Source organism: Mirounga leonina, unplaced genomic scaffold (assembly GCF_011800145.1).
Source record: "Mirounga leonina isolate KUSES-001 unplaced genomic scaffold, KU_Mleo_1.0 Mir_115, whole genome shotgun sequence".
In the NCBI taxonomy this organism is placed as follows: Eukaryota; Metazoa; Chordata; class Mammalia; order Carnivora; family Phocidae; genus Mirounga; species Mirounga leonina.
In genome coordinates this window covers 13,793,040-13,802,146 of record NW_023270268.1, presented here as the reverse complement: position 1 = coordinate 13,802,146, position 9,107 = coordinate 13,793,040, and the positions used below count along the sequence as shown (strand labels likewise).

The 9,107-nt window shown below is 40.6% G+C and overlaps 1 protein-coding gene and 1 pseudogene across 13 annotated transcripts in view; both read left to right on the top strand.

Moving 5' to 3' along the window:
- RBMS3 (RNA binding motif single stranded interacting protein 3) overlaps positions 1–9,107 on the top strand; it is a 739,797-nt gene that overhangs the window by 173,581 nt on the left and 557,109 nt on the right. The gene's annotated exons all lie outside the window — the stretch shown is intronic.
- LOC118007243 lies at positions 8,779–8,956 on the top strand (annotated as a pseudogene).

Sequence of the window (9,107 nt, the reverse complement as noted above, 5' to 3'; positions counted from 1 at the left end):
TTATTTATTTATTTATTTATTTATTTATTTATTTATTTATTTATTTAAGAGAGTGAGAGAGCACAAGTGTGGGGGCAGAGGGAATGGCAGGCAGAAGGAGAAGCAGGCTCCCCACTGAGCAGGGAGCTAGATGTGGGGCTCAATTCCAGGACCCTGGGATCATGATCTGAGCTGAAGGTAGACACTTAATGACTGAGCCACCCAGGTGCCCCTGGCGATCTGTGATTGGTAATCTTTGATGTTACTTTGTAATTCTTTTGGGGTACCCAAACCACACCCATATAAGGCATCGAATTTAGTGGATAAATGTTTTATGTGTTCTGACTGCTCCACCCACTGGTCATTCCCCTCTTTCTTTCCCTTTCCTTGAGCCTCTCCAATTCCTGAGACACAACGATATTGAAATAAGTGTAGTTGATAACCCTACAATGGCCTGCAAGTGTTCAAGTGAGAGGAAGAATCACTTGTCTCTCACTTTAAAACAAAGCTAGCAGCGATTCAGCTTCAGCTTAGTGAGGAAAGCAGCTTGAAAGCTGAGGTAGGCCTCCTGCACCAAATCGTTAGCCAACTTGTGAATGCAAAGGAAAGTTCTAGAAGGAAATTAAAAGTGCTACTGCAGTGAACACACAAATTACAAGAAAGTAAAATAGCCTTATTGCTGACCTGGAGAAAGCCTTAGTGGTCTAGTTAGAAGATCAAACCAGCCACAGCACTGTCCCTTAAGCCAAAGCCTAATCTAGAGCAAGGCCCTCACTCTTCAATTCTGTGAAGGCTGAGAGAGGTGAGGAAGCTGTAGAAGAAAAATTTGAGGCTAGTCGAGATTGTTTTATGAGGTATAAGGAAAGAAGCCGTCTCCACAACATAAATGTGCAAGGTGAAGCAGCAAGTGCTGATATAGAAGTCACAGCAAGTTATCCAGAAGATCTAGCTAAGATAATTCATGAAGGTGGCTACATTAGATAGATTTTCAGTGTCAATGACAGCTTTCTTTTGGAAGAAGATGGCATCTAGGACTTTTATAGCTGGAGAGAAGTCAATGACTAGCTTCAAACTTTGAAAGGACAGGCTGACTCTCTTAGGGGCTAATGAGTGACTTTAAGTTAAAAACAGTGCTCATTGACCATTGTGAAAATCCTAGCGCCTTTAAGAATGATGCTAAATCTACTCTGCCTATAAATGGAACAACAAAGCCTGGATGACAGCACATCTGTTTACAACATGGTTTGCTGAATATTTTAAGCCCACTGTTGAGATCTACTGCTCAAAAAAAAAGATTTCTTTCAAAAGAACACTGCTCATTGACAATTCATTGGTCACCGAAGAGCTCTGATGGAGATGTACAGTGAGATAATGTTGTTTAAATGCCATGGGATGCCTGGGTGACACAGTTGGTTGGGCATCTGACTCTTGGTTTCAGCTCAAGTCATGATTTCGGGGTCGTGGGATTGAGCCCTGCATTGGGCTGCATGCTCAGCATGGAGTCTGCTTAGAGTTTCTCTCTTCCCCTCCTGTAGCCCCTCTCCCCACTCTCTCTTTCTCCCTCTGAAATAAATAAATAAATCTTAAAAAAAAATGCCAGCTAACATGACATCCATTCTGCAGCCTGTGGATCAAGGAGTAATTTTGATGTTCAAGTGTTATTATTTAAGAAATATGTTTCGTAAGGCAATGGGTGCCATAGATAGTGATTCCTCTGAAAGATCTGGGCAAAGTAAATTGAAAACCTTCTGTAAAGGATTCACCATTCTCAATGTCATTAAGAACATTTGTGATTCATGGGAAGAGGTAAAAATATCAGTATTAACAGGAGTTTAGAAGAAATTGATTTCAACCCTCATGGATGACTTTGAGGGTTCAAGACTTCAGTGGAGGAAGTACCTGCAGATGTGGTGGAAATAGCAAGAGAACTAGAATTAGACGTGGAGCTTGAAGATGAGATGAGTGGCTGCACTTCTCATGATAAAACTTGGGTGGATGAGGGGTTGCTTCTTATAAATGAACAAAAAAGTGGTTTCTTGAGATGGGATCTACTGATGAAGATGCTGTGAAGATTGTTGAAATGACAATAAGGGATTTAGAATAGTACAAAAGCAAAAAGATTATTTCCACCAGCAAAAAGATTATGTCTTGCTAAAAGCTCAGTTGATGGGTAGCATTTTTTAGCAATCAAGTATTTTTTACTTAAGGTATGTACGTTGTTTTTTAGACATAATGCTATTGCACACTTAATACACTACAGTATGGTACAAACATAACTTTTATATGCACTGGGACACCAAAAACTCCATTTGACTCACTTTCTTGTGATAGTCACTTTATTGCAGTGGTCTGGGACCAAACCTGCAATGTCTCCAGGGTATGCCTGTATACATTTTTAAGGATTCCTGGATAGACAGCAACTCAATACATATAATTCTGCTATTAATATGTTTATAAATGGGAGAAAATCTACGTATTTATGAAGTTTACACTGAAAGCTCTTTGAATCTCTACTGCTTCTCTTGCTCGCTAAGACAGAAGCCTCAGGGATAAGGGCAACTGTTTCAGGGACACCACGTTTACCTAATCGCAAATGTTTTGCCATGTGAACCCATTTGGGAGAGAAATTTTAGTATGTTGCATTTACTTTTCAGCCATTTTTTTCTGGAATGTTATTCCTCCACTCAGGCAAGGAAAACTCAGATGGAAGTCTTCCACGGGAAGTAGATACCATTGGAATGGATTTTAGGCAGGGAAGTACTCTGTATCTCTAGGCTGGCACAGCCTGGTGAAAACTGTTGAGCTGTAGCATTTCCATCACGGTGCCAGCTCGATGGCTAGACGCCAAGATTGCTATTTAGCAACAAGCAGCCAGACAAGCAGCTGGTTATTGCAGCGAATCTGAGCAGCGTGCCTGGGGCCATGACTCTGGTGCCAGATCCTCCAACCCAGTTAGCAACTGAACCCTTGAGGCTCTTTCTGGCTCTGTTCCCTTCTCGCCTCGTGGTAGGCTTTGGCCTGGCAAGGGCGGTCTCCAGCAGGTTGTCTTGCCTGGGTCCTGAGCTCTGGCATCTGGCTGGAGCAGGATGCTTCTAGACCACCAAAAGCTGAAAGAACCCTTGGCAGCGGGGGCTGTCTCGGTGGAGGCACTGGCCAGAGCATGCTTTCACTGGGGGCTGGCTGGAAGAGAGCAGAATCAACAGGAGCTGTTGGCCTTCCACACAAGCCAGGGGCAAAGAAGTGACAGCCTCTTGGCATCTGCCTTTGGCCCTGCTGGCATCTATTTGGTGCTGTCCTTTGTGAAAATTGGTAAGACTGAGGGGCCTGGTGAGCAAACTTGTCAAGAGGAAACTGGGGTGGGGGGGGGGGAAGGTGGGGAGGGGGGAGGGAGGAGAAACTGGCCCGGGAGATACAGTCATAATCAGTGAGTATAATGACATTAGCAATGGGTGAGCAGGGTCTTACTAAATATTCTCTGTGTTTCCAAAGTGGGAAAAAAAAAATCCCTTCCTTAGGCTTTTTAACTCTATACTTCTGCCAGAACTTCTGGACCTTGAGAATAGTTTGATGTTAGGCTATTGGACAGGAGAGAGCACAGCTTTTCAAGAGGCCCCTTCTCCCTGTAGGTGTTCCCCTCCTGGGGTCTGGCACCATCTGCAAGTTCGCTGCAGCTGCTGATGAATTTAAACTGAGTTAGCAGGAGTTGGGCACAGCGTCTTTGGAAAGCACTCATCCTTCTTTTGTTGCGGTGGGAGTGGGGAGAAGGGACTCTGGCAAGATCATTTTCCCACTGTTCTCTAACAGACACCAGAATGCAGTTTTCAGCACTGTGCCCTCCATGTTGATTCCCTGGAACGTGGAGAGCTATTCAGAATGGTTCAAAACGAAGTCTGGCGATTTGAACATAGCCATCGGGTAATTCTCAGCATCTTTCAAAGGATGCCTGTAATTTTTCCCGGGGAAAGCTGAAGTATACTACAATGGTGGATCTATTAAAAATATTGGCACAGAGGAACAAGGACTCCATTGTGTTTAATTGCTGGGATTCCCGCCTCACCACAGAGGACAAGTACCAACAGGATACTTTCTATGAAACTTGTCTTTTATTCCTAATATTTGATCACTTTCTGGAATGAGGCATATGAGGCATATGTCTATCACTTAATGTAGATGAAGTAAATAGAATAGGACATAGTTCCAATGTTATCCTGCAACTGTAAAATATTTTTTTCTCTTTCTCTTTAAGATTTTATTTATTTGTCAGAGAGAGAGAAAGAGAGAGGCAGAGGGAGAGGGAGAAGCAGTCTCCCCGCTGAGCAGGGAGCCTGATGTGGGACTCGCACCCAGGACCCTGGGATCATGACCTGAGCCTAAGGCAGATGCTTAACGGACTGAGCCACCCAGGCATCCCCTGTTTTTGTTTTTGATCAGGTCCACTGACATTCTTTTACTTATTTGGCCTTTTATCCAAGAAACATTTATTGTTGAAATTCACCATGCACCACAGCCCTCAGGACTGTGTGGTTCACAGACAAAGCAAGCCGTGTATATCATATAAAGGAGAAATCTGTTACTAGTTTAATGAATAAATATTTCACTCAAAAAGAATTTCATAATAGTAGATAGGATTGCATTTCTTATTTAGAGAGCCATTTCAGTTGTCAAAATAGCACATTGGCATTTGGCATTTTTGTTCATGAAGTCATAGCTGGATAATTTGTGTTTGAGCCTTCATTCACTCCATCGCCTTCCTAATCTATCTGCTCAACTCCCACTCATCTCTAAGAAACCGGCTCAAATACATTGCATCATGCATTCCATATTCTTTCTCCAGTTATCACAAAATCATTTGCCACAACATGCATCTGTATTCCCACTTCACCTTATTTCTATGTTGATTATTACATTTACCACCCTGTGTTCTAGTTCATGTGTACTATTCATCTCTTCTGCTAGATTCTGAAGGGAGCATTCTGCAGTCAAATGCTCTACCACTGAGCTATACCCCCAGAAGGGAGCATTCTGAAGGGAGAGCTCTTTCTTTTCTATATTTGTATGTATTTTTAAAAAATTTCAGTAACATAAAATTATACTGTGAAATGAAATTATCACCATTTACAGCAAGATTTTTTTTTTGTTTTAGTTTCCAAATATGAAAGTTCTGTTGATTCTTGTTATTTGTAGTTGTTATTTCCGTAAAGTCTGAATTAGCAAAAATTGAACTATTGCACCTAATAGAGTTAGGTTTCTGTGAAACTCTGATCACAACATATTCATCAACCTATCAATACATAACCTGGGTTTATGTGTGTTTCTGTTTAAAGACACCTATTTAGGGCTCCTGGGTGGCTCAGTTGGTTAAGCGACTGCCTTCAGCTCAGGTCATGATCCCGGAGTTCCAGGATCGAGTCCTGCATTGGGCTCCCTACTCAGCAGGGAGTATACTTCTCCCTCTGACCCTACCCCCTCTTGTGCTCTCTCTCTCTCTCAAATAAATAAATAAAATCTTAAAAAAAGACACCTATTTAATATATAATATAATTCATTAACATTGAACTCATGGCCAACAACCCTCTAACTCATGCCTGAACAAAGGTTATCCAACACATATTCTCTCTATGAGACATTGCTAAGAATCTGGAAATAGCAAAATTAAACCACCAAATTAGTAAGAGTTGATTGTGCATGTAAGAACAGTTCACGAACTGGGAGCTTTCAAATTCAAAACTGACATGAAGCTCAGAAGCATGACATTATAGGATGGCTTATAAAGTGAAAATGAGGACTGTTTAACCTTTACAATGATTGGCTCTTACAGTGGGGGTTTCCAGATGGCAGGGGATTGGTTGAAAGTTATTATCTTACACCGTTTTTAGGGAGATGACTTAAGTTTCTTTTATGATTGTCGGAGGCATTTACAAGAAATAACCTACGTTACACTCATTTTCATGAAATAAGCTAGTTTTAGTTTTGCTTACATGGTTTTGTCTGCATGGGGGATTTTCAAGCCTGGTTTCCAATTTTATTTTAACAGCACATTGTAACCTTCATGCACTTAGGAACACTAGAGAGCACTTCAGTGCTATTCAAAAAAAACCAAAAAAAACAAAAAAGTGAAAAATGTGATACTAAATAGACTGCCAAAAGGACACTTGTTTCCAGTATGAGAGCTGATACAAGAAGGCAGAGCATTGCTTTGTTCAACTTCAGTTGAGAACATGCATATCAGGCAACTCAGAATGTTCACCTCATGGCACATATCCACAAATGACCACAAAACCACTGCGAGAATTGATTCGGAGGTCCCAAATAAATTTTAGTGAGTAGGTACATTCACAAATACAGAATCTGTGAATAATGAGGATCGGCTATATATGTATCACTAATATTTAATATGATAGTCACCATTTTTTTTAGTCCAAATTGGGAGTGTGGTGGGCTATAGAATTAGAAAAATTAGTTTCTGTAGAGTATTTTAGAAGTAGTGAGTAGGAAATTTGTATCTGAAGTAGATCTTATTTTAAAATTATGTGACATCCAAAGCACTTCTTATTTATCTTGAGTGTTTAATTCAGAAAAGAAAAATGAGACCATTTTTAAAAAAATGCGTTTTCCAGAAGATACTCCACACCCCCTATAATTTACTCTAATATAGAACTTAATGCAATATTAACTAAAAGTAAAGTATTGAATGCATAAAGGCACATCCTGAGCACAAATATCAGCACAATGGATTTTCAGTAGCAGCAATGAGCATGACTCAGAATAGAATATAGATATGCATGTATTATTGATGCTAATTCACTCTGGGGAACTTCCCTGTGCAATTTATCCAATCCACTATGTACCAGTGGATATAGTACATGCATCTCTTTATTCATCCTATGTGGGATTATGAACAGTACCAGAAGGATGCATTCATTAAGATTCATAAGAAAGTAATGACCATTTTCACAGTAATAGAATTTTTTCTAATAGAAAAAAATGGGTATTGTACTTCCAAGACATTATTCAGATATGTGTGCATGCATAAGTATTTGAGAAAACTCAGAAAAAAATTTAAACTCTTGCATCTCTAAATGGATATTTTCAATTAAAGAACCAAGTGTTTGTGTGTGGAAAGTGATCTGAGAAATACATGGCAAGGCCCTGCCATAGCCCTAAAAATACAGGGGTGAAGGAAGGCATAGCACAGGAATTAAACTGGTGAAATGGATGAAGGGGGCCAAAAGGCACAAACTTCCAGCTATAAAATAAATAAAACACAGGGATGTAATATGCAGCATGTTGACTATAGTTATTAATACTGTGTTGCATATTTGAAACTTGCTAAGAGAGTAGATCTTAAAAGTTATTACAAGAAAAAAGAACACAAGTATATAAACAACTTTCATATGAGAGCGATCGACATAAAATAGTGTGATATAAATGTAGTCAGCATGAGTAGACCTAGAAAGTATCTTTAGATATCATAGTATCATAATGCATAATATCTTTGCATTATGATGAGGCAGAAAGAAAAGCCTGAACAGCATTTCGAATGGGCCATCCCAGCGCACACACAGAGCCACATTGCAGCCCAGGTTCACTAATGTGTACAGCATATGGCATGGGTTGGCATAGAGGTAGATTTGACTCACTCAAATCAGTAATCTGGGAATCATGCTTAACTCTTTGTCTTTCTCCACTTCCACATCCGATCAGTTGCCAAACCCTGTCATGGCTACCTCCTGGATTTCTCTGTTTGTCCATCCTCTGCCCTTCATCCTCCCTACTAATGCCTTCACTAGGATCCTGCTGTCTCTTACTGAACTGTCTCTTGATTGTTCCCCGTGCCTTTAACAAAGGCTCTTCAATCTGTACTCCACATTACAACTAGAATCAGCTTCACATTATGTGATCCAGACAATGTCACCTCTAAGCCCAGAGCCCTTCCAGTAGTCCCACAGTCCTTGCATGTCATAAAGACCACTCAGGATCAACTAGGTTCTCCATTTCCTTCTCCAACCTTGCCTCTTAGCATCTCTCACTTTGCACTATTTCAACATCAGTAAACTTACCTCACGTCACTACAATTGCCTGTCATCTTTTGCCTCCAGGCTTTTATACCTGCTGCCACATCTGCCTGGAATAATCTCCCTTCCCCATCACTCTCTTACCTAGGTAACCCCTCTACACCCGGTCAGGCACCAGTCTACATGCCAGTTTGTCTAGGAAGCCCTTCCTGATTCCTTTCACATTAGACCAGATGGCTTTCTGAATTTTTCAAATAGGATCCTATACTTAGTCCTTATATAATCAATCCACAATGTATTACATCTTTTTTTATTAAAGATATTTATTTATTTATTTATTTATTTGAAAGAGAGCAGAGCAAGTGAGAGAGAATACAAGTGGGGGGAGGGGCAGAGGCAGAGGGAGAAGCAGGCAGCCCACTGAGCAGGGAGCCCAATGCAAGACCCCAGGATCATGACGTGAGCTGAAGGTAGACGCTTCACCGACTGAGCCACCCAGGCCCCCACAATTACATCTTTAAATTGTTGTCCTCCCCTCCAACTAGACTGTAAACTCCTTGCAAACAAGGACTATATTGTATTTACCACTCTATATTTGCCACTATAAATTGAATGGATACAAGAACAGACACGCAAGGTAGGGAAGATTTTTGAAGGAAAGATAGTGCTGAAATCAATACATTAGCTAGAGATAAACTGTTTATCTCTGTATTGAATATCTATACACATATTGTTCATGGTTACTCATGGTTAAGCCTTTAAATTATATAAAAATAATTATGTGAGCTTTGCGCAGTGGCAGTATCGTAGCCAGTGAGGTTTATCCGAGGCTCGATTATTGCTAATTGAAAAATACTTATGTAGAAGTAATAAGAGACCTACTAAAAATCTTGGCAGGACAAAGGGAAAAAGACCTGTTATTTAAGTTGTTTCTCTCTCTCTTTTTTTTAATATTAATTTATTTATTTGAGAGAGAGAGAGCAAGAGAGAGAGAGAGTGAGCAGGGAGAGGAACAGAGGGAGAGAATCTTTCAAGCAGACTCTCTGCTGAGCTGGGAGCCCGAAGTGGGCAGATCCCATGACCCTGAGCCGAAATCAAGAGTTGGACGCTCAA